This window comes from Canis aureus, chromosome 6 (assembly GCF_053574225.1).
Source record: "Canis aureus isolate CA01 chromosome 6, VMU_Caureus_v.1.0, whole genome shotgun sequence".
In the NCBI taxonomy this organism is placed as follows: Eukaryota; Metazoa; Chordata; class Mammalia; order Carnivora; family Canidae; genus Canis; species Canis aureus.
Window position 1 is genome coordinate 77,020,532 of NC_135616.1, and position 27,069 is coordinate 77,047,600.

At 38.3% G+C, this 27,069-nt stretch overlaps 1 long non-coding RNA gene across 1 annotated transcript; it reads right to left on the reverse strand.

Annotated features, from left to right (window-relative positions):
- Positions 1-21,768: 21,768 nt before the first annotated feature.
- Positions 21,769-25,950, reverse strand: LOC144316458 (uncharacterized). The gene is made up of 3 exons (XR_013382425.1): positions 25,826-25,950; positions 22,570-22,639; positions 21,769-22,128 (listed from the first exon to the last, which is right to left on the reverse strand). It is a non-coding gene; the product is annotated as an uncharacterized LOC144316458 (long non-coding RNA).
- Positions 25,951-27,069: the final 1,119 nt, after the last annotated feature.

Below are 27,069 nucleotides of genomic sequence, written 5' to 3' on the forward strand. Positions count from 1 at the left end.
TTCTAGTGGTTACCCAGCAAGAGCCCAAAAGCCATTAGCTAAGCCCAAATGAAATCACCATGAAAGTCAGAAGGTCTGGTCTCTTGGTAAATACTGTAGGGTTTATGTAGTACCCTTCACCCTTAACTGATCTGGGGAATGTCCCAATATCATTCTCACTTCATATACAGAGAGTGAAGCTTATACAGAGAGAGTAACTTATCAAAGTGAATGAATAACTTAAGATTGCTGTGAATAAAGGTATATCATTCAAAAGTAAGTTATGGGGGTGTCTGGGTGGTGCAGTCGGTGAAGTGTCTGACTCTTGGTTTAGTGATCTTATGGGTTGTGAGATCAAGCCCCACATGGGCTCTATGCTCAGTGTGGAGTCTGCTTCTTCCACCACCCCCCTGCTCTCTCTCTCTCAACTAAATAAATCTTGTTTTTTTTTTTTTAATAGTTTATTTATTCATTTGACAGAGAGAGCGCAAGCAGGAGGAAGGGGCAGTGGGAAAGGGAGAAGCCTGATTCGGGGCTCCTGGGATCATGACTTGAGCTGAAGGCAGATGCTTAACTGACTGAGCCGCCTAGGTGCCTTACATAAATATTTAAAAAAAATAAAATAAAAAGCAAGTTACCCATTTTTCTCAGTCCTTAGAAAACAAGTACACATTCAGCTCAGGGGGGGAACGTACACATTCAGCTCAGGGGGGGAAAATCAGTAGTCTTGCTCTTTCCTCATCAGCATTCAGAAGCTGTGTGCAATTTACATGGATTTCACATCTCTACTCATGTCATTACTATTATCCTCAGCATCGAAATTAGTTTTCATTCAGTCTGCATGAATTTAGAGCACTTTTCAAAAATTTCCACAACCTTTTTATGTCTATCGGTTTTGTTTTGACATGTGCAATATTTGGTCTGGGACTAATAACTTATTGTTGTTCTCCAGATATAAGGAGAAGTAATCGTCAATAAGACCATTTTCACCAACAAATGTTGATTGAGTAGGACGCCATTCCAGGAGTATGTTATCAAAGAATATGCTCAGGGGGGCATCTAAGCCAAGTCTGAGCTCTGCAAGAAACCATTTCCAACCTGATCAATGAGTATACTTTATTCTGAGCATTGGTTAATCTACATCAATTTCCTGGCACTTTTAGTGAGGTTGTGGCCTCTTAAAGCATGTTAGCTGGGAAATCAAATGCTTAAGAATATGATTTATATTTAAGGATTGTACTAAACAGCACAAACATTTGATTTTTCTGCAATTTTCGGGGAATTTAATTTAAATATAATCCTAAACTGCAACATTTTGACTATAGCTAATACACTCTCTTATTGTTCCTATTCAAAGGTTCCTTTGATTTCAATCAATGAAGAATCCAAAATACTTAACCTCTGTTCCATAGCTGATCATGTTTTTAATCACAAGCAAAGAAGCCAAAGAAATCCCCCTTTTCCACGAACAAATTTATTTACTTTAGCAGGTTTGTTTGCATGCTAAAAATCCAAAATGGAACAAAACAAAACTCGTGACTGCTATTAAAACTAGTTTAATTCAGAGTTTGTCAATCTCGGCAATATTGACATTTGGGGCTGAAGGAGTCTTTGCTGTAGGGGTTTTTCCTGTTCATAGAAGGTTCTTTGGCGGCATCCCTGACCTCTATCCACTTGATCCTGGGCAAGCATTGTTAAAAGATAAACTGAGGCATATTAAACATTTTAAGAGCTTATTTGAACAAAAATTGATTCAGATTGGGCAGCATCTAAGCGAACAGATAGAAAAGAGCTCCAAGTACAAAAGGAAAAATTTTTGTAAGCAGAAGGCAGCAGGAACAAGGAAGTGACACTAGGCAAAAAATTGGGTTGGTTGTTGCAGGGTTACTTTCCTTCAAGGACTGGCAGGGGCCTACCAGGCAGATTACCCTTGAGTGCCCCTCAGGTGATTCCTGGTGAACTGGTTTAAGATTCCTTTTCTAGGGGATCTGAAACTACAGTGAAGTTAAATCTTATTTTCGGTTGGAGTTTAGCAAAAGAAACTCCCTTTTGGGCCAGTTGTATTGTTTCGTTGTTGTTGTTTGTTTGTTTTTAACAACTCCCAAGTTGTGACATCAGGAATGTCTCCAGACGGTGCCCAGTGTCTCCTAGGGACAGATGCACCTCCCCAGGCTGGTGACCACTGGTCTGATATGTAATTTCTGTCTTCAGTGCTCAATGCTGGTATCTTCCCTGCACATATGGCATCTACATTGTCAGGGTACTTCAAGACCACTGGCCCGATGGGTGCATGGATTTCTGAAGTGAAAGATCTGACTTTAATTTCTGTCCTTATATCACTAATCCTGAGCAAAAATTGCTCCCAAACCTCATCATAGATAGTTTCAGAAACAGTCACTGACTAGGTTTAGGCAATCAGGCTTAAGCTTCAGGGGTTTTTGTTTGTTTGTTGAGTTATAGAGCTGAATGCTAAAATAATAAACAATAGTTCCAGAAGTAAGGATTTCTTGTGATTTAACATGTGTATATACTAGAAAAGTTAAAATGTGCAAATCTCAATTAAAAACACCAAATTATAAAAGTTTGATAAATTTAGGCAAGTGTCAAAATAGAGGAGAAAAACTATGATTTTTTTTCTAATAGCAAATACTTATAATTCATTTGATTTCTATGTAGTTTTAGTTTTAGTATTCTATTAAAATATATCACTATATTTTACAGAGCTACAAGGGGTGTCCCACCCAAGTCTCATCATTTCATTAAATAAAACAGCAATAAACTCGAATTTTTCTCTGGTTTCACCCCATATTATAACAAAATCCACTTGATACATTTACGAGAATGAAGCTTGTACACAAAGAGCCTCTTGCCTTTTTGCAATTCTCCAACAACAGATGCATATAAGTCTTGGATAAAAAACAGTGCTTTGAAAATCTAAAGTCAAGCAGCTGTTTTGCTGGAAGCCAGTGCATTCTGAGCTGGATTTGAGAAATATGGATTTTATTACTTAATGCAAAATTAATCTCAGTTTTTCCATCTGTAAAATGGTAAAAATATCTGCCTTGAAAATGTTTAGGGAAATAATGTGATCATCGTGATGCGTGAGCTATGCTTTCAACTCTCCCAAAGAGAAGCAATAGTCATTGTGTTTTTATGTTTGCACACGTAGACTATGCCAAATAACTTTACAATGTTGAACTTATCTGCTTAATAAATGTCCTTTGATGATTGTGAGAATTCTAATTAAGTCAAAATGTCATTACACTGCTGTTACTATAAAGTTGGCGTTTTAAAATGCAAGTTCATATTGCTCATTCTGTAACTTTGGGTTGGGTGGAAAAGGCCTGCTTTTTTATGATCTGGAACAATAAGAGTGAAATCAGGTATGGTTTATATTCACATAACGAACAATGCTTGATATGCCCACTTATGATTGTTGATTGTTTCCCTGTTGGTCGTAGTCACAGGGTTTATCCGTTGCTTTTTTGATGGCTCCATTCATTCCAGTTTGGGAATAGTGCTCTCAGACTAATCATGTTCAAATTGGAGAACAGAAAGGCTCAGATGCATTGCTTTGGGTTTTTGTGGACAGATAGTGAATAAATGGATGAGAAGAGGCAATACCAGGAAGATATTTTATATATATTAAAATTATATGTGTTTTGTATATACTGTATTCATGTACTATTATATAAACATCATATAAAATTACATTTTATATAAATTTACATGTAAATATATAACATAAATAATACATGTGTATATACATGATATACTTGTATGTCTATTTATATGTTTTACATATTAGCTAAAAGTTGCATTCTTACCGTGCTGCCCTGATGCATATGATAGGAGCTTAGTGAATACTTGTTGAATTATTTATCAAATGAATCAAAAGTGAAGACTATGTATGCAAAATGACAACCACTATTAAAATATAGGGAAGCTATGGGTTCTGGTAAAACTCAGAATCCTGGCTTTAATTTTGGCTCTGGGTTTCATTGCCTACCGCTTCGAGAGTGGTCTTTGTTATTAAGATATAATCTTTCCAGAGTCTCACCTGAATGCCCAATTTTGCTCCATGGCTGGTCCGAAAATCTGGCATCTCTCAGCAGTGCACAACATCTGGTGTCTCCATTCAGCACCACGCAGTGCTAAGCCTGCTTAGTCCTGCTTATGTGTGCGGAACCTGGCTCTCAGGTCAGAGCCTGAGAGGGAGCCCCATGAAAACTGCAGACACCTCTCCCTCTGGGTAACCCCTCCTTCCTGATACGTTGCCCCACAAATTCCAGCTGTCTCATCAGCCCAGACTCCACTCTCAGCCTCCTTCCTAGAACGAGCCCCTATTCTCCACCTGGCCTCTACCTCCCTGACTTCTGAAGGATGGGAAGGTCCTCCATGTTTCAACCAGGTTTTGCATGGAGGTCCTTTTGTGTATCTCCTTCTCTCAAGGATCACCCCCTTCTGTTTTCCCTTTTCCAATATGTTACAGTGTTGCTTTGCACATTTTATTCAGTTTTAAAGTTATTTTCTGCAGCAAGGAGTGAGTAGGTGATCTGGTCCGGGAGCAGCACTCCATCATGTCTGGAAGTGGAAGTTGAATGTTCCGTTGTTGGCTGTTAGGTCAGATATAGTGGACTACTACAATTCCCATTTACTTGAAGATCTTGATGAGGATTTATCTAAAGAAAGTTCCCCTCTTTGCAGGTAAGAATTGTACTTTCATCTCTTAAAAATCAGAGCAAAGTTGATGCCGTCGTATCTGGGCAAGTGCTGTGTACGTGCACATTTCTTCTTTGTTCTGCCTCACTCGAGTTGATCTTTTCTCCTTTATTTGAAATGATAACTGAGTATGGCCTTTGAGCATAAGAATAGCAAGGGCGAGGCCTAAAAATCAATGCAAATAAAGGAAAATAAAGCTCTCATGAGAGGCTGGATTCTTCAAAAACAAAATTGTTTGACCTGTACATAACCAATGGAGGCAGATTAAGTAGTTGTAGTAAAATAAGTCAAAGAGAATTCTGGTTTCTTCTTGAATTAACCTTCCGTCTGACGTGTTCATAATGTCTGCAAAAGGCAACAGATGGTATTAGAACGGTAAGTTACATTAAAATATGTGTTCCAATGGGAGTATTATGTTTATGTATTTATTTAGTCACAAGTTTAAAAATAAAGTCACCCAGCATGGCAGGTGCAGCTTACGTATAAACTCATAAGCCTGCAGGTCTATTTCAGATTTTAGGAAAGAAGATCCCACATGAGGACTGATAAAGCTGACACGGCCTTCCATAAAATGCAGATCTTTTGACAGTGAGTTGTTTCTACCCAAGAGTTAATAATCTCCTTTGGATGAGGAAATAATATAAGGCTACCAAGTTGCCTTTGGTCATGCATAGATCTTCATTTGTTTCCTGGAATTTGAAATGGATTGGAATGAATTCATCCATACTTGTGTTTCAAGGAACCTTGATGAGTTTAAGGATTTAACCTGGAGTCATGGAACACAAAACTTCCTGGCTCACAGTACAATAAATATATTTTCCTGGACTCAATAATTCAGTATAATTAGAAGCATGAAATAACCAGCTAACTAGCTACAGGGAGACAGCGTAACAACTGGTTTCTGCTCACATGAAAGAGCTTTGACAGTAGAATCCGAAAACTTCCAAGAACCAAGACCATACATGGTCAGATCTTGGGTGGTCATAATGTCAAGGCATCTTAGGTTCAGGAGAGACTCACATATCTCCTGTTTCAACTCAGTGATAGTTCCTTGCCAAATGGTTCCCAGCCCATTGAAGTTTTTAGAAATCTAGAAAAAAAAAAAGTGCCTTATGGTAAGGCACATGATTTTAGAGGAAAAGCATGAAACAGAAATTACTGAGTTTAATTTAAACTTTCTTACTTCCTAGTTTTCTCACCTGTCAAATGGATTTAACAAAGTGTGCCTCTTAATACTGTTTGCGCTATTTCTGAGAAGATGAAATGAGAAAGTCTGTATTGCTTCTTCAAATGGAGGAGATAAATACCATCCTTATTTTTAGTAAACAATAAAGAAACTGAAGCTCAGGGGTGGTAAAAGAATTGCTCCATGTCCCACAGGTAGAGAGGCCGAGCTCATATGCCACGTCTTCCGGAACCCTTACCCTTCGTAGATGTTTAAAAGGTGCTTGGAGTGTTCAGAGTAAGTTCTCCACGTGGAGTGAGTCCTACTGCTGTTTCTCCTATGTAAGAAATTGGCCTCTAGCCTCCTCAGACCACTTCACACGTCTTGCTGTGAGTGGGAAGTAGTACAGGCTGGACACGTCAAATTCCCATTTCAGCATTTTCTTTCTCAGGCCAAGTCCTCATTAAATGGAAGTTTATGCCCCAAATTGCTCCATAGCATAGTGGTTAATCACAATGCCATTGTGTTCGATGCCCTAGTTCAAGCCCAAGATCTCCCGCTCGCTGCGTATGCCACCTTTGGAGAGTTATTTCATCTCCCCTTTTCTGCTTTTCAGTGAAGATAATACTCAAGTCACAGAGTGCTCACGTGGATTACATCTGATGATCCCTCTGACTGGGAGTGATCAGAACAAAGTGTTGGATAAACGCTGGTTGTTCCTATCATTTCCCTGAAGCAGGCACAAAACAGGGGCAGGCTCTGTGAGGTACTTTCCAAGTGGTAAGACGGGAAGATGGCCTACCGATGAGGCTTTCTTTTCTTAGAACGAGGGACACTCTTTCTTCATAGGGTCCTGCCTTTCTGTAATCTTCTATGACAACAGTTACCATGTGCCTGGTACCAAGAAGGTACAAGCCATGAAGGATGCAGTTGAGGAAAAGCTTCAAGTCTGTTCACAGATACCTCTGGGATCAAGCCTCCTTGGTTAGTGTGTCCTGTTGGTTTCCTGACTTCTTGGACTTAAATTAGCAGAGCTGAGAAGCCTTCAGATGTAGGAATAATGAATATATCAGAAGCACTCACATATGCTCATTCTTTGGGGTTATCTGACAGATTCATGACTCTCCTGACTAATCATTTTCCTTGCAAAATGCATTTTCTGACTGATGCTCAAGACCCCAACGACGTCATGCTACAGATGACTGTGGTAATTTCAGCACATAGTAATTCACTGGCCACATTCATTTTTAATATATTAATTTCATATTTTCATGTTCATCCAGAAAGACTAACCGTTTCTGATCACAGCCTGGAACACATGTCTCTAATAACAGCTCGTGTTGTGCCAATTTTTTTTTTTTAAACATAAAGATACACGGGTTGTTGAGTAGTTTAGATATTCTGAGATTAAACTGATGAGATCAGGCAAGCCTGACTGCTTTGTTTTCTAGAAGTCAAACAGACTGCAAATTTACAGGATATAAGTAGTTCAGTTAGACAGTGAGGCACCACCAGGGAGACAAATGCTTATTAAGTTCATGGATTAATGCAGAAGCGGTGTGGAGAACGCTGGTGCAAGGGCTGAGTCTTTCAGCTGAATGATTTGAACATCACAGTTGTGGTTGTAGTGACAGGCTGCCGGCCGGCACAAACACAGCCAGTGTGCAGGGCACTTAATAAAATCCCTACAAATTAGTTTTGCTTTTGTTTGTGTGCTGATAGTTTGCTGTATATGAGAATTTTTTACATGAATTTCTTCAGCTCTCTCAGACTAAGATACGTATGCGAGCAAAGCTGATTTAAGCGGGATTCTAAGGTAGCAAACGAGGTTTTGAATTAATCATAGGGAAAGATGGTGAACGGTTCACGGCCAAAGTTACTTTTTCCCCTAATTTTTAGGTGGCTGGCAGATAATAAATAACCTTTCTTTTCATGTTGCATGGAGTTAGCCTTTAAGGAAGAAAAAAAGAAAACAAAGAATATTCTGAAAATTGAGGGTGAATTACTTTTCTAGCCAGTCTTTGTTTTCTTCCTTTTTCTTTTACTTACTCCCTTTCATTTTATGCTTTTTGTATTATTTTTCTTCCTATGTGTCTTTATTTTGATTTTGTCTTTAATCCCATCCATACCTTATTATGCTAAATGTTTGCCTATGCCCCCTGCCCCAAATGATGAAGCACATTTGGATGGAGGAAAAATGAGCTTGTTGACTAAAGAATCTGGTTCTACGTGCAGCTCTAACATGAAAGTGTTACCTGGGATCATGGGCTGAATAGTGTCCCTTCTCGCTAAATTCATTCATTGGAGTCCCACCCCTCCTTAGTACCTCAAAATGGGACTGTATGAGAAGATAGGGCCTTGAAGATGTGGTCACATTTAAAATGGGGACTTTAAGGTGAACCCTAATCCAATATTTATGGTGCTTTTATAAGAAGAGGAGATTAGGACACAGGCATGCACAGAGAAGGACCAGAAAGACCATGTGCAGACACAGGAAGAAGGTTGTTTCTCAGAAGAAACCAACACTTCTGAGACCTTGATTGTGAACTTTTAGCCTCCAGAATCGTAGGAAAATAAATTTCTGTTATCTCAGCACACAGCCGGTGTACTTCAGTAAGTAGCCCTACCAAACTAATGTAACTGGTTTAATATATCATCGTTTCTTCACAAGACTCAAGGTTGCACGGATAAAACATTATTCTATTATTCGTTCAGTCAACAAACAGATGCCAAGATACATCTCATCACAGTAACCAAGACAGGAAGCTAAGGATTCCTACCCTCGTGGAGCTTACCAAAATATTACATGCAAAGTGCTTTGTAAATAAAATTGTTAAACACACTTACTCTATTATTGGAAATGTTTTTCTTTTCAAAAGCATTAATGGAAAGGGCTTGCATCAATAGGGCAGTCAAATTCTAAAGCTTGAGATTATTACATGTATTTGTCTCCATAGTAATGGCTCATTGAGCACTTAGTATTTCAAAAGCTTTATTAGCAATAGTTTATTTTCGTAATACCATAAATGGGTAGCCGTTCATTCTTTCCTCATTATACAGATAGGAAAAGTGGGACAAAGAGAATTGAAATAACTGGCCCAAGATCACACGGCTAAAAATAGCCACAAGTAACAAATCAACATGTGGAAGTTGAAAACAAAATCATAACACCATAAACCCAGCAAGTAATGAAGAGTTGTCAGAAGTAACAGTTGGAGGGAGTCTTCCAGTGAGCCAGGCTCTGACCTTGGCCGCGTGGGCAGCATATTTCAAATACCAAAAACATGGTCAATGAAAAGAATATGACTAAACTGGGAAAAGGGTGAGATATGTTGTGTCTGCTGATCATTTTAAAAATGCATCTGCAGGAGTTGATGCAGAAAGAGAATGGAAACGAGGCAGCAAAGGAAACAGTGCAGCATAATCATATAACCAGCAGAAAGTTTAGTACAATGTGACATATGCCCCCCAGGACTTTGTCAATGGGGCTTTTTAAATATCAGGTGACAGAGAGGAAGGAGCAAGACTATCTAATGGTGGTCTCCAATCTTGCCTCCTCCAGAGAATCACTTTATAAAAATGTTCAATTTCTGATCATTCTGAATTCCTAACTGGCGAATGAAAGAGAAGATACCAGAGCTTAAATATGGATTGAGTAGAAGACCTAGACTTTAGCTATATAACTAAAACAATATTAAACAATCCTGCTAAGAATGCATTCTGGAGCATGTGTGTTTATGTATAAATTCCTTCCTATTTAAAACAAAAAATAAAACAATGACAAACATCCAAAGACCGCATTGGTTGGTTTTGAATAGGTAGCAAAACTGTAAGTCCATTTTCCTCTACGACAATTTTTTCTTCTCATTCAAAACTAAATAACTTAAGTCTTTGGAACTTAAGGGCACTATAAAGTGCCCTAAAGTGCCCTAAATTATTTTAATCTTTCAAGTAGTATAAGCATGATATCAATGTTCAAGAAACTCAAATATTGCAAAACTGAAAAAATGCTATGCATAACACATGACGCATTTTCCGTTTACGGAAGTGTTAGCTTTCCTACGGGGCTGATTTGTTATTGCTTTGCAGGAAGCCAACTTCATGCACCTGTATTGAACAAATACTGTGCTTTCTAGACTTTCTAAAAACCATGAAACTTCAAGTTTAAAAAATCGTACAAATAATCCAAATAGGTAATACAAATAAGAGAGAAGTGAAAACAGTCACCATGTATTGGGAGCAAATGAAGGACAAGCTTGGCAGGGGTTGTTGAACAGTTGAGGATAATACAATGAGCAGAATATGGTGGTTTTGCTGCTTTGATTGGGGCAAATTTAGCCCGAGTTTGTAAGAGAGCTGGACTAGGAAGACATTTAATACTAATCTCTTTATATGAAGATAGTCAATCCGTAATGGCACTTGTTTATGACACGATTTGACTTTTATCCAATGTCAGTGGTCAGAGCCCTTACTTTTCTTATGGTACCACTTTGTTCAGTTTTCATAAAAATGTTACTGTAGTTGATTGCTTTTTTTGGTACTAGTTATTTGAGGCTTTCTCTGCAAGAGGATTGTACTCCTTGCCCCATCAAATTCAGACTTGGCCATGTGATTTGTTGTGGCCAATAAAATGGGAGCGGAAGGGAAGAGTTCTTCTTTCGCTTACAGGGCCCTTGTGTGGTTTCACCATTTGCTCTTTTCCTTTGATTTGAGAACGGCGTATCCTTGAGAGAGAGAGAGAGGGGCTGCTCCTTCGGTCTGGGCCCAGGAATGAAGAAAATGTGAAGCAGACACAAAACCAAACCCTGCTGGATGTGTAATATATATTTGAAGAAAACCTTGTTGTTGCTGTTGTATGCCACTGATAATGTGGGGGTCATTTATTACTGAGTATGATCTACTTTAAGTTGATTGATACAACTTTCCAAATAAAGTATCTGATTTGGTCCAAGTATGGTTCAGATACTAAAATGAGTCACATGACCTAGGTCCAACGTTTGTTCTGGTTCTCCTTTCTTCCTTCTTTCTTCCCCTCTCAACTGTTTTCTGTGACCTGTTATGGATTGTAACCTCGGTTGGTACATTTATAGTCCTTTAGTATATCTAGCAGAGTTCAGTAGGGGTCCTCACATAAGTAAATATTTATTTAAAAGAACTATAAAAACAGGATTAGAGTTAATCCGATCTGATGCCCTCATTGCACGTAGGCCTGTAAGCTGAAGTCCAGAGACACACATTGCTTTGTCCAAGTTCCTGCAGCAAGGGAGTGACACAAAGTAAACTAGAAGGCTAATATCAAGGCTTTTGGTCCAAGACGGTTTCTATTAGAGGCTTCAGCCTCCTCAAGGAATTTCAAGATGCTGCAATGAGCTCTGACACAATATTTTTGTCTTTTAAACATTTGGAAAATGACTCATATATATAACAGACACAGCAGGAAAACAGGCATGAAGGATTTAGGGAACAAAATTATAACTTCTCGGTCTGTTTCCAGGAATTGAGAAGAGACACTGGAGAAGCAGGAAGGCAAGCAGAGTTGGCTACCTACCCTTGCTGGATTAAATAGGAGAGCTCATCAAAACAAACTCTGTGGGGCCCATGAACACATGAATCTTCCCATCCAGATATTTCTCCCCCGCAAAAGTAAAAGGTGGTGGTACAAATGTACAGTGAAGATCCATTTTCTGGTTTCACTTCACCTGGGAAAATTAAACTTCTCTTCTCCCTCTGATTGTTATTATAAATGTGTTGGCACCATTATTTTTCTACTCTTCTCTTCTCCTTCATTTCTCTTATACTATATTATTTTATATAAAATGACATGGATCTGCCCTTAAATTTTGTGCCTTCTTCCAGAGAATCAGACCATGAGAATCACCATGACAAGTTTATTAAGAATCCATGGCCAGGACCTCCAAGTTCTGTCAGTAAAGGGCAATGCTCTGGCTCATCCCCGGTCTCATTGCATTCTCTTCCAAGGTCCAGTTCGAGTAAAAATAGAGATTAATGCATTTTTCAGAGGCTTCCCAGTCACCAACCTTCTGATTTTCTTCAAGGACCCTGGCTCATGCTGTCTCCTTCCTCAGTCTATGCCTTATGAGGATACATCCTCAAATTTTACAAGTAATGCAGACTGAGTTTTATTACCCAAATGAAAGGTCCATTTTATTGAAGTCCAGTATAAGATGAGGTAAGGCAGGAAAAAAATATTTCTAAGTTAGCAAAAACTTAAACCCAACAGACTTTAATATTTAGGAATGTTTTAAAGTGTGTGCTTTCCCTTTATAAAGTATTATTCCAGTCATGCCATTCCACATACCCCAAACTGTTAATGACCCCAACTGCCTTTGCTAATAAGCACACCCTTCTTATTCTGGCATTCTGGAATCTCCAGAGCACAGCATATCTGATTTTTATATGCCCCTGCTTTCTCAGGCTAGAATCAATGTGTTATTCCCCTACCCCCCTACACCTTCCCTTCCCACAACCCCTTGCTATCTCTGAAGGAGTTAAAGAATGCGTTCCTTTTTCTTTATATTCACTTGCATGACACATATACATCACTGCCATTTCTCCCCTAGATTGGGAAATAGCCTCTTAACCACATCAGATCTTGCCCCCTTCCAACCCATCTGCAATCCATAGACTCATTTTTTTGAAAGTATAACTTCTATCAAGTCAGCCTTCTGGATAAACCATCAGTCTTCCCCTAGACATTAGGGTAAAATCCTACAAGTGGTCTCCAAGTACTGATTTCATGTAACTCCTTTCTAAAACACAGCTTCATCTTCCTTCTCTCTTCTGAGCTCCAGCCATACTGGATTTCTCTCAGATCTTCAAACAAACTGTGTTTTCTCTCACTCCAGGGTTTTCATACATTATTTTCTTTGGCTGGAATGTTTCTTCCATCATCTTCCCCTTATGTGTCCTTCAGGTCTCAATTTCCTCTAGGTATCTCTGGCCAAATGCTTCACCCAGTAGAATCTTACACATTTCAAAGTATTTATTATATATATATGTTTAATAGAGTGGAAAGGGAGGTATCCATCCTGTCTATAGATATGTCTCCAGCAGCTAACAAAATGCCTAGAATGTAATAGCTACTTAAAAGCACGTTTGGTGTGTGGCTATTTTATAAAATTGTCACCATGTTGCTCAGATTTCATTATAAATAATCCTTTTCATAAGGCCTTTGCAAAGGGAAAATGATTAGCTGGGGTGTGGTGGGAAAGGGAAGGAAAAATAGAGGAGCAGGAGATTTGTAGTGATAAAGATGTAGAGGATGAGCACAACAAAGTCCAAAGAAAGTTGTGCTTATGGTAAATAAACCTTAAAGAGGAGAAAATGCAAAAGGGGATATTGACCCAAAAAGGGAGGATGACAAAAAGGACTCTGAAGAACAATAAAAACCCTTAGACAGTTAATTGATTTTAGTGGTTCTTGCTTTCTCTAAGAAATTTGAGCAATACCCAGAAATCAGCCTAGAAAGAAACTCAGTGTTCCAGGCCACTAAATAGAGCTTCCAGGGTTTATGTGTCTGTTATTTCCCCACATCCCAGACCGGAAAAACACAGTCAGAGAAGCACAGGCTGCTCTACAGTTCATCAGGCATAAAATGCTGACAGCTCTCTTGGGATCTCCATATCGACAAGCAAAGCAGCCCAGCTTGTCAGATATTATCATTCCTAGCTCAGTCAGCACTGTGGGTATCTGGCCCTGTGCTATTCCATGGGGCCCTGAACATCTAGACCAGATGATTTAAGTTCTCACCATGTATTGCTAAGATTCCTGTTTTAGCTTTGTGATCTCAAATCTTTCATTGGAGGTTATGTCTATTTACTCCATTGCAAGACAGAAAATCCCATTATCTAAGTCTGTACACACAAAATATTTAATAGCTGCCAAAATGTGTCCTAGGCTATAGAATGTCATAGTGTGCATGAATAGATGTAAAAAATGGACATTAACACCTATTACTCATTTGTTACATACATATGTAGCTAGCGGTGCATTAAACATTTTCATATTTATAGAGAAAGTACCAAATACTATTTTCCCAATGTTAATAATATATCTTTGGCTAGGTAGTGATTCTATTTTTAACTAAACACTGGGTACTGTTCATTTGGATTACAACTCAATGCTGGATCTCCAAAACAATCTTGAGAAGGAACAGAGTTGGAGAATCCACACTTTCTAATTTTAAAATTTACTACAAAGCAACAGTAATCAAAATAGTCTATCACTGGCCCAAAGTTATAAGTGTAGGTTAATGGAAATACCAGTGTTCTCTAGATTGAAGTAGCTTTTGATGAGAGAAACAGCAAAATTGCATTACGATAGAGGACAAGGTGAACAACTGTGGGCATTTTTGTCATTGATAAACCACAATCGACCTCCTTTCATAGCTACTCACGTTGTTTCCACATACAAAATTTCCCCATCTCCTCCCAGTGTCCCCAAATTGTTATCTAATTGCAGCACGAGGTGCAAAATTCAGTATCTTCAGTTCTCCTTCAGGTCCTGATATGGCACCTTTTGATCCAGAGAGTTAAGAACTAAAAAAGACAAGATATCTACCCCCCCCCATCATGTTAACATACAAACATGAAAGAGGAGCTTGATACCCTTAACAAGAACTCTCATTTGAAAAGGTGATGAATAAGAGACATATCAGTATCCAAGTCACGGTTCTCTGGAATCCTATTGAGTAAGTATCAGATTCGAGGCTCTGGTTGTGAAGAATATTCCTTGATTAGACCCTGGTTCTTCTATCTGGAAGTATTTCCTAAGTCAGTTGTTCTCTATGGCTTTTGGCTTCTCCTGTAGGATCTTGGCTTTGCTGTCTGAGACTGACTGCCTCTTCTCCCCTCCTTGATCACTTCTGAAGACAATACTGGAAAATATAGCCTTCGAGGAAATTTCTCAGTTCGTTCTTGCCAACAGAAAGTCGAAAGCCAGGAAGCCTTTTTGATTTTTGCATAATTTCACTTTTAGAGTGGTGGCACTTTTGCCGATATAACTCCCTTAAAAATTTCTTAGGTTTTCTATGAATCTGGTTCCATCCTACTCTAATTGTGCAAAGGCCACATCTACAGGTCAAGAGATAAATCCCTCTCACCAGAATTAATTATAGTTATTTAGGGCATATCAAGTCCTTGAGGGATAATAGCCTTACGATTTCTTAAGTCCTTTTCCCTGGGTGAGATGACCCACTGGGAACCAACTTAACTTTTTCAGAGGTATTACTGGGGCTTGTATAAGCACTCACTTTAGTTAATCTCTTCTCCAAGCCCTATTTTACTTTCAGAATCTTTTGTTTGCTATAGAGACTAGAGATAAAAATCAATTTTATTTTTTAAGGCAGTAAGACCTTTCTCCTCCATAATTTCCCCAAATTCTTCTTACAAACCTCGGTTCTATCTTCAGTTTGTCTCTTCCTATATCTTATCATACACGGCTTCAAGTAACAAATTAACACTTTCAATATGCTACCTGAAGGTCTCCTCAGCCAAATCTGAACATTTGTTAGGCTTTTTAAATTTTTTATTTATTTTTTCCATTTTCCAAATGAACACAGATTTTTCTGCTACTACTGCATAACCTGGCTCTCCTTTTTTCTAGCCTTATAATACCTTTACTTCCCCCTTTTTTTTTCTTCCAGATTTTGCTAACTTTTTTTTGGCAGGGGGGCATTTTTTCAGCTTCTTCCTGCCACCTGGTTCCAAAGACAATGCCATATATTTTAAGTTTGGTCTGGCATCATTTCTTCCAGGTAATAATTTCTGTATACATTATTTATCGCCACAATAAGACACAGTAACACCCCAAGTATAATGGACTAATTAGCAAACATTTATTTAATTCAGAAGTCTGCTTCTTTGGGCTGGTCTTGGCTGATAACCCACTCGTGTGTCTACTGTCAGCAAGCCGATCAACCGAGGGCCCTCAACCTTCAGCAGGTTATCCTTGGCATATTCCATGGTGTTCTTAGAGTCCCAAAAGAGTGAATGGAAGCATACATGTCCTCTGGAGGCCTAGCCACAAACTGGCACCCAGTCGCTTCTGCCTCATTCTATTTGCCCAACAAGGCTAGCCCAGATGCAAGAGGAAATAGACTTCAACAACATTGCTACAGACATTATAAAGATAGAAGTAGAGAATTTTGGCCAATGTTGCAACCAATTTACCACCAACCCCTCTTATTTCCTCAGGATCCCATATACAAATCCCAAAGGGAAGATCGTGTCCATAGGATCTTCCTTCAAAATATAACTGGAATCCATTCACTTCTCACCCTATGCTCCCTTTACTGCTTATGCTCAAGTCACCTCTTTTGCTGTTAACTCCCTGTTATATATTCTTCCTGCATGAGTCAGATCGCATCTTTCAATTCAGAATATGAAGTCAGATCATACCACTGACCAGATTAAAAATCTTTGAATGATCTTTCTTTTTAGACAGAGCGAAATCCAAGTTGTCTACAATTGCCTACAGGTCCTACAAATCTGGCCCTCTCACTCCTCTCTGATGTCCTCTCCCATCTGCTCATCCTTGTTTGCTGCCCCACCATCATACCAGTTTCTCTGCCCTTTCTTGAATAAGCTAAGGTTTCACCTTGGCACCTTTGTGCTCACTATTTTTTCCATTCAGAATGTCATCCTCTCACTTTTATCTGATTTCTATTAAAAAATAAATTCTTCAGAGGTATCTTCTATGACCCTCTATCATCTCTATCATAGCTATGCCCCTGATCCCACTCTATTTCCCTTTGGACTTATCTGATACATTATCTATTTATTTATTTTTTATAGCACAATTTCTTCTAAAAAAGTAAGCTCCTTGAGTATGATAATTATGCATCTTTTTAAAGTTGCTCTATCTTTAGTGCTAGAAGAGTACCTGGCACATAACAAGTACTCAAAAAATAGTATTGCTGAATGAATGAATGGATGAATGAATGAATGAGTTGATGGAAACTTCAGGCAAAAGCGTGGACCTGTAAAGCTGTTGTACTTAAGAGTTTTAGGTTGTCGCAGCTGGGGCTTTTAGGCAGCTCCCAGTGAGAGCTAAAAGGCATCTGAAAACATTTGAGAGTTTAATGGTTTATTAATATTTTGTGCAGGTGTAGACACAATCCATGGGTGCTCTGAAAATGTTGCAGTTCCTCAAGGCTCTGCCTAATTTTCTCAGCAATTTCCTGTATACTCGTGGGTTAATTTATTCTGTCTACTCAGAAATGCAAAATGTATGCAACCATTCCAGCCTTCTTAGCACCTAACTGCTTATCTTTTCTGCCTATTTTGATCAGTTATGGGGGTTTTCATCTCAACCTGACCCAGTCTACACTCATGTTCTTTCCATTGAATTTAGTCCCCCTCTAGCAGTCTCTCTATGGATGACACCATCATGTCCCCAACTGTTTAAGCCACAGATGTAGGTGTCACCTTTCTCCCGCCCCTTCCACATCCAACTTCTAAATCCTCTGATCTGTCAACTTCTCATGCTCTCTAGAGTCATAAACCCACCTTTTATCTGTTCTTCATATTCTCTATTCTGTGTTATATTTCAATAAAGGATCATGTATCATAGATGTTACATAATCTTGAAATCTTTTTCCTCATAAAATTTTAAAATAGCAAAGCATATATTCTGCTTTTGATTTATTATATTAATAATTATAAAAATAATGTTTTAACAACATTTGTAAATTATTATTTATGATAATTATTCGTTATTATACCTCTCTATATTCTGTGTTGTGTTTCAATTAAGGTTATTTATCATAAATGTTGCATAATTTTGGAACTTTTTTCTTTATGAAAATTTAAAACAGCAAGCAAACATTTCTCTTTTACAGAAATTCCAAAACTAAATTCCCAAAGAGTATTTTTTTTTTCTTTAAAAGAGGCAGGGCCTAACTTGACTTAAATAAAATTAAACAGACTTCTTTTTTTTATATATAGAGATATAGACAAGAGGAGATTTATTTTTTATTTATTTATTACAGACACACAGAGAGGGAGAGAGAGAGGCAGAGACACAGGCAGAGGGAGAAGCAGGCTCCATGTAGGAAGCCTGACGTGGGACTCGATCCTGGGTCTCCAGGATCACGCCCTGGGCTGAAGGCGGCACTAAACCGCTGAGCCACCCAAGCTGCCTTAAACAGACTTCTTAAAACATTTTGCTTTCTTTATTATTGCTATTACACTAGAATATTTAGAATTGAATATAATCTGATCTCTATTATTCTGCTTTGGATCATTATTTTATAAGAATCTATAACATTTTTTTTTGGCTTGAAGAATATTATGTTCCTTGTACAGTTATCTACTAACAAATGCTTATGATTTGTATTAACTGTCAGTCTATTCTCTATTTATTAACCCAATCAAAAGTCTAATTGTTTTCACAGATGAGATTAATAGCTTTCACCATTACTATTAATTGCTACATCATTTTACTAATCACACGTGTATACTTTTCTATTGATGATTTCGATATATTTAGTGCATAAAGAGATTTTTTTATCAACCCAAATTCTTTATAGATTGCTCATCTACTTATATTTGAAGGAGAGTAGATATCACTGGCAAACCTTCAGGCATGCCTGGCTTATATTACTAATGTTGAGATGCCTAGCAATTATGACGGCAGCTTCCAGGATCACACAATCCGTAATCATATGCAAGTGCAGTAATTCCTCTAATGACAATGCTCTAGGCATTCTTGGCCTATTAGTGGTCCTCCAGAGGCCAAGGCTGAAGTGGAATGGGAATTTGAGTCCCAAACTCTCTCGCTCAACATGCTAATAGTAACTCACAGTGACCTCGAGGAAGGTATTATCATTCCATTCCATTCCAGATGAGAAAACTGAGACTTAAGAATGTGGGATAATGTAGCCAAAGTTGCTGGGCTGATAAGAAAGAGGTGGGGCCAGGACTTAACCGATTAAAACCTGTTTTCTTATCTGTTATCTTAAGAGATCATTGTCTAGTGAGAGGGGAAAATATAAGATGACAAATAGCAATAGTACAGACTGGACAATAATGAGAGCCGTGACAGTTCCAAAGCTGTTATCTCATCATAGTGAAGTTGGTGACCTCAACTTGCCCTCATTCTTTTTGGGTTCTCCTATCCTTAGCAACTCAACGCACTGCATGGGCCTGGCAGATTATCGATAGATCTAGTCTATCTATCCATTATCTATCTATCATCTATCATCTACCTATCATCTATCTATCTATCTATCTATCTATCTATCTATCCATCTATCAATCATCTATCACCTATTTATCTATCAATCCATCTATCATCTATCAACTATTTATCAATCTATTGATCTATCATCTATTTATCTATCAATCATCTACCAACCTATCTGTCATCTATTTATCTGTCAATCTATTATCAATCATTCATCATCTATCACCTGTATCTATCATGTATCATCTATGTATCCACATCACAGACTCCCTTAATTTAGCGTTTAATCCAGCTGTTCATTTTTATTAAAACCACATAGAACACACTTATCTGTCAAACTCAAGCATATCTCAGCTCTTTTCTAATCTGTGAATCCTCTGAGGTAAGGACTGAACTAAGCCTGGCCTGGCTGCCTGGGGGGAACGTGTTTGTTGTTTTTAACAGTCTAATAGGGCTATAGAAAGTAGGGCAACCAGCTGAGCAACACTCCTAGAAAATTTGAAGCGAATCCAAGGACCAGAAAGATGGCTCCCACATGTTTCCAATTTCCATTTTTTTTTGTTCTAATCATTTTTGTATCATTATCATGAGGTTAAAATCATCATCATGAGTCTTAATTCATTTTATTGTAGTCCTGTCATTATGCAAAGTAGACATAATGGTGATTTCTTTTAGTAAATAAGTATGCTGAAAGGATTTGCTTTATTAATAGTTTACAGAGCTCTGTAGAGCAGCGAAATTTCTTCAGATACAGTAAACAGTGTTTCCATCGATGCATTCTTCATGAGTCCTAGAAGCTTGTCGCATCAACTGAGGCCCCTCCGATCGCGGCTCCATACTTCTGAGTGAAGAGACGAGTTGATGAGTTATGTAGAGAAAACAGGAGGTTAAAATTATTTAGATAATAAGCTACATCTGATAAGTAATTTTCAAAATGCAGGTTAACGATGCACACAGATTGTCACAAATATATTTACCCGTGGGGATATGTTCTGAGAGAGAAGTTAAACACTTGTTTGTTCTATGCCAAGGCACTTTTGGAAGTCAACAAAAATTCAGATGCAGGAAAACAAAAAAGACGGTAAAATATTTTGAAATTCTTTTTTAAACAAAGAATGCATTTAAGGCATGGTTTAGTATCATGTGTTCACGTGAATTTCTTCAACAAAAGGAAATCTATTGAAGATTCAAATTCTGTTACCTGCCAGAATGAATGACTTCCCATTACTACGTATATGATGTACATGAGACAGGAAGCTCTCTTGGGGAGGGTGGTTGTGGTAGTTATGTTGACCAATTCGTACTTAAAAACTGGTCAAAATGACATTTTATTCTTGTTAGTTTAAAAATTGATATGATTAACCTACGTGTGTCAACAAGTTAAAATTTAGGATAAGTAGAAACTTCGAGTTTTGCCTGTAGATGTTCATGAATTTTAATGGCAAAAAGGTAGGATTGTCTTTCTTGGTTCACGGTAATTAAACTGTGTACTGTTAGGATTGATTTTGCAAGGTGAGGTCTCCAGCTTATTGAACATTCTTACTGTGTGTCCTCTTTGGCAGGCGGGGAGGGATGAGAGAGCTTTCTAAGGCATTTGGACAGCAGGTGTTCCTCTGATCTTGCCCGGTCTTCTCTGTTACTACAGATACAAATCAGAACTGGAAGCAAAAAAAAAAAAAAAAAGAACTGGAAGGAAGATTTCTTTTGGTGCCTAACCATCACCTTAGCTCCACCCTTGCTCTAGTCTGGGGTTCCCACACAGAATTCCCATTGGGTACTATGCACCTTGGGTTTTAACTGGTATCATTGCTTATTAGTTTCTACTTCATGTGACTGATATTTTTTAAAAGTCTGCCCAAATGTAAACCCAATTAAGTCATTCTCCATAGTTCCCTCTATTGTTCAAATTCCTTAGAATGACAGACAAATTCTTCAGGGGTGTGAGGACCACCTGTAGCTTACTTTCAGCTCCTGCACATACATATCTCTTTCTCACAGGTATCTTAACATTTCATTCCAGAAAACTTGTCATTCTCTTGGCCTTAATGCTTTAGAATTTATTGTTCTGTTTGATGGGAATGCGCACTCTCTGATCTTTCCACTGAATTCAAACTTCAAAAGTCAGATCAAACATAAGTCCTGAATTAGTGTCCTATTGTTGCTATAACAAATTTCCTTAAGTTAGTTTCGTTAAACAAAGCAAACGTGTTATCTTACAATTATGAGAGCCAGAAGTAGAAAATGGACTTATGGAGCTAAAATCAAGGTGTCGACAGGACTATCTTCCTTCTGAAGGCCCCAGGAGACAAGCTGTTTCCTTTTCTTTCCCAGTTTCTAAAGGTTGCCTGCATTCCTTGGCTTGTGGAATGGATGGACTCCTCTCTCCATCCTCAAAGCCCCCAGGATGACGTCTTCAAAGCTCTCCACCTAGCTCTGACCTCCTTGTTCCACTTAGAAGAACCTTTGGGATTACACTGGGCCCACGAGATAATCTTCCTCTCCTCATTCTTCATTAGCCTCTAGTTTTATAATTAAACACATTTAGAACTAGATCCTATGTCTACTGTACATGCAAAATAGGTCATTTGTAGGATCCATTGAAATAGAAATAATGACCAAGGATGCAATCGCTGTCATGAATTACAGAATTTATCGTTTATTTATGATAAAGCTTAACATTATTTTAAAGCCTTCAGGGTAAAATCTCTCTGTTACTAAGGCCAGATTTCAAAAGAGAGAAAAAAAAAAAAGAATTCCAGGGCTTGCCATGATAAAATTGAGGAATCCTTTGAAGTGTTTCCATCTCTTAGGGAAATGAGAAGTACCTCTGGTCAGAGAATGAGTTCTGGAGCAGCTTCCCAACCGAGCGCTGACCTGCGAGGTGTCGGTATCCGGGTCCACAGCAGAGTGTTGGCTGCTCCCAGGCCCGGCCAACCTTCGCTCTTACCAAACATTAGAAGTGAATCCAGGCTTCTGGGCTGAGTTTCTCAAACATATTGTCTTTGTACCATGTTAATATAATAAAAAGGCTTTTTGTAGCATTTTCCTGCCATATCCTATTTAAAGTCCACAAAAACAAATATTAATTGCTATGTTTTAATCCAAATAGTCATTATAGAGCTAATGTTCTTAAGAATAGAAAACACATGTTTAAAAGCATGTTTGTTTGTTTTTTTGTTTTGTTTCTTTGGTTTTAATGAGAAACCACATTTGTGAATGTCTTTGGGACTTGCCCACAAATGACAGAGCTTGATTTGTGTTGTCTTTGCACAGATGGTGGGTATGTGTTGGGGGGATAGACTCACTGACTGTAAGCTACTGTTAGAGCTTACTTTTGCCTCTGGGTGTTATTTCACTTAAAAATGGGGTGTGGCCTTCCATAATAGAAATCCCAAGTGATAATGACTTTAATAAAAATCAGAGTTCGTTTATTCTCTCACTCGTTTATGAATCCATTCACTTGGTGATAATAAGAAAGTGAGAGGTAGGCAACTCACAGCTGGCGCAGGAGCTTAGTGATATCCTGATGGCAGGTGTTGGTGTTCCCTTGGACTTTCCCCAGTCATCCTGCCAGACAAAGAGAAAGGGAAAGCAAAGGACATGAGTTGGTTCTCTTCTAAAAAATTTCTTGATGTAAATAAATAAAGTTTCTTGGCAAGCCTATCCAGATTCTTCTCTTTATATCTTGTTGGTGAGACTATAATGGCTCCCTTAGCTCAAAGGAAGTGAGAAACACTTGTGAATTGTTTCTGTTTTTTTTGGGGGGGGAGGTGTTATTATGTGTTTAATTTTTTGTTTTACATTTTGTAAAAGATTTTATTTATTTTTACTTGGGAGAGAGAGAGCATGAGCTGTGGGGGAGGGGGCAGGGAGGAGCAGAGAGAAAGGGAGAGCCAGGAGCAGGCTCCCCTCTGAGCAGGGAGCCCTACACCGGCCTCAATTCCAGGACCCTGAGATCACTACCGAAGCCAAAGGCAGACACCCAGCCTACTGAGCCACCCAGGCACCCTCGTTTTACATTTTTTAATTAAATCTTTTTGTTTTTTAATTCCAGTTTGTTAACCCAGTGTAATCCTAGTTTCAGTTGTATGATATAGTGATTCAGTACTTCCATACATCACCCGGTGCAAGCGTACCCCCTGATTCCCATCACCTATTATACTCAATGTTTACATTACTTACTTTCTTATTAATTTATAAATTAGTTCATAATTGTGTGGCTGGACACACTACCCCACAATGTCCAGTGTCCACCGGAGAATGTCGCAATCTCTCAAACTAGCCATTTGCAATACTATTTTACTGTATAGTATCTTAACTTTGTATTGTGACTCCGAATCACATAAAATGCAAGTTAATATAACCCTAGGATGATTATTCCTCAAGATTTATTATAGAGTTCCTGTGTAGGCTGGGTTTCTCCAATGAACTTTAATTGGTAACAAAGAAATTGGGAATGATGATTTTAAGGAGAAAAGACCTTGACTATAGTTAATAAATTGGGCCCTCACTTTTATAATTAATTCTGTTTGCTTAGAAGCTTTCAGAAGACTTTAGCGTCAAAGAGAAAAAGTTCCAGTACTTTTAAAGGTGATTCTAGGTGATTTTGAAGTCTTTTCTTCCTTGCTCTCTTTTCCTCATCAGGGGAAATGTTCCCCCCAAGTGGGCTAAGAGGAGATACTCTAGTTTACTGATGAGCAAAACACTGTCATGTTGTCTGTCCTCCTAGAGGAAGATCCCAGAGACTAAGAATTAGAAGACAGAGTATCTATTCTTCCTTTTGCTGAAACTTCTCTAACTCACTTTCTACTTTTGTAAATAAGAGTTGTAATATTTAGCTTCCCGACATCACAGAGTTGTTGTAAATATAAGGTAAGATATGTAAAAACACATCAAGAAATTTTAAAGTGCTACGTAAATTATAGGGAATTATTGACTTCTCAGAGTAGTTTATAAAATGCTTCTTAGAGATAAGAAGAGTACTTTGCGTTAACTTCTCCCATAAATGTTTTATTGTGAGAAACAGAAAGTAAAGGAGTAATTCTATCTCCTAGGCAATGTAAATTGTAGGGGGGAAAGTAGTGCGTCACATGGATTATTTATACCTCGGTTACAATCATGTATCTTGAATATAATGATAGCCGTTGGACAAGCTTTATCATCTAACTTACATTTTCCAAGTTTTAAGGAATGTTAATAACCATCATAACAATAATTCTCAGTGAGGATTCAGTTAATCATTATAACGATTCTACGGCCTAAGTGCTGTTATTATCCTCGGGTTATACGAAAGGAAAATGAAACAGAGATGTTAAGAAACTTGCAGAAAGTCACAGAGCTAAAAAGTCACAAAGGCAGGATGATCTCTTAAACTTCCCACTCTGCAGCTTGAGCTACTTATCAGTGAAAGCTACACAGTTAAAAGCTTTCTTTCCCATTACTGGAAGATAAGTTTATAATATTAATCATTGATTGAGGAAGCATATTGCACGTGCTCTGCATTTCTTCAGGTTCCTGAATCTGCACGCCCAAGGCTATGTTACTCAAATCTCTGTTCTGTTTGGCTGGCTAGGGATCTGGCTTAATTTAGTTCCCAAAATGTTTTGGACATTATGGTCTTTACACTTCGGACACCACAAGGAACTGCTAAAATAGATGTGTAATGGCTAATAGGCTTTGAGGCTTAGGGAAACAATCTATACAATTCTGTTTTCTTCTCAAAAGCCTAATGTAGGATGCATATCGTTACCCAATGCCTGACCTTGTCAGATCCCCCATGTGTTCTGGGTCTCAGCTTCCATATCTGTAAAACAGAGATAATGGTACCCAACCTACAGGGTTGTCGGGGATTAGATGAGATAAAAGCCACACAGTAAGATTCCTGGTATATGGAAAGCTCTTAAAGAGTGCTGGCTGAACTCTAGCAAACTCCTCTGTGGAAATGGAGTGATTCCATGACCCATAGTGTTGTCAAATTGATTGACTTCGGATTTTTTTTTCTTGTTAGCCAAGTGAGTAAAAATAGAACTGCCAAAGCACAACAGGAGGATGCCTATAGGATTAAACTCTATTTTAAAAATAAATTCTAACAGAGCGAATATAACAACCATTAACACTTTTCCAAAACATGTGATACAAAGTAACTTGATCAAATCCTTGTCAAGCATATGTTGTACATGAGGGTTTATGATTTGATTCTGAAAGGAATTCCCAATCTGAGAAAGAATATCAACTTGTCGCTCTCAACATTGACTACATCTGACCAGATATAGATAAGCTATTTTAAACACTCTGGAATATAGTCACGTAGCCAACTTTAGGCACCAGCTTAGTAGATCGAGTTAAGAGTAGAAAGAATTTGCAGCATTCTCAAAATGCAATAAACAAGCTTGCACTAGGTTACAGCTCTCCTCATATGCGTAGTGCTGATCTTTCTCTGCCGGGGGACTTTTCAGTTAAATCAGTTGAAGGAATCCAAAGATTGGGCCTCCGAACATTAACACACACACACACACACACGCATGCATGCACATGCGTACACACATTCAAACTGAAATGGCAGCTCTACACTCAGAAAGTAATTTTATATGCAAATACCTACTGGGACTCTAGCTCTGCTTTTTAATTGTTCATCTAAATATAATTCTCATGATAAAAATGAGTTCTGATCCTGTATCTTATTAAGTGTAGGGGACAAGATTAGGAGTCCGGGCAAAACTTAAAATAAAAAAAAAGCTCATCATCAAGACTTACCTATTTTGTCTTGTTTTGTTTAGAGCACCTTCTTCTTTCTCCCACAGGACTTGTCTCTAGGTATGTAAAGGTTCTGGACGCAGGTAGATCTAGGTGGTTTCTTAACCTCTTTGAGTTTTGTTTAGTAATCTGGAAGATATGACTAATGACAGCTGCCTCTGAAGGTTCTGAGACTGATCTTACAAAATTACCTGGTACAGTGTTGGCATTCACAGAATAGTACTTATTATCATTCACTCTGTCACCTGGCTCGGCTGGATTCATAGCTTGGTCCTATTCATGTGATGCTGGATTTTACTGAAGGACACGCACATACACAGACACACATTCACATCCACAGAAATATACAGACCAGAAACATATATACAAATGCTAAGCAGTGGGCTTTATCAGACATCGCAGAACCAATGTAAAAATATGACTAAAACATGGTTTCTACCATTGAGCTAATTCACCCTTAATAGAGGGGGCAGTGACTAAACAAATTAATTAATTTGCATGCAAGTAGTCCCACGAGTAGACTAATACATCATGCACATGAGCAATGATAAGCAGTGAAGCTGGGCATATGGTCAGAAAGGTGATAGAGGAGGAGGAGATGAGATACCAGAATCAGCCAACAAATGTCACATGAAAGATAAGAAGATAGAGACAGCGCTGAGGTTTTTATCCTAGGTGCCTCAACATGGAAAACACTATGGAGCTTGCTCAAAAAACTAAAAACAGACTTACTTTATGATCCAGCAATTCTGCTTCTGAGTATTTATGCAAAGAACACAAAAACACTAATTCAAAAAGATGTATGTTCCTTATGTTCATTGCAGCATTATTCATGCAGCTAAGCTGCGGAAATAAGTGAAGTACCCATCAGTGGACGATACACATATACATTCATATATAATAAGGAATACTACTCAGCCATAAAAAAAAGAATTAAATCTTGCTTTTTGGGACTATATAGATAGTATTATGCTAAGTGAAATAAGTCAGAGAGGAGAGAAAAGATAAATACTGTATGATTTCACTTTTGCGTGGAATTTAAAAAGCAAAACAAACAAAATAAAACAAACCAAACTCAGATGGGCCGAACAGATGAGTCATTGCCAGGAGGGCAGGTTGTGGGGCGTAGGCAAAACCGGAGAAGGTAGTCAACAGGTACAAGCTTCTGGTCATAAAATAGGTAAGTCGTGGGGAGGTAAGATGCAGCATGGCGGCTATGGTTGATAAGAGGGGAGTTATGACTG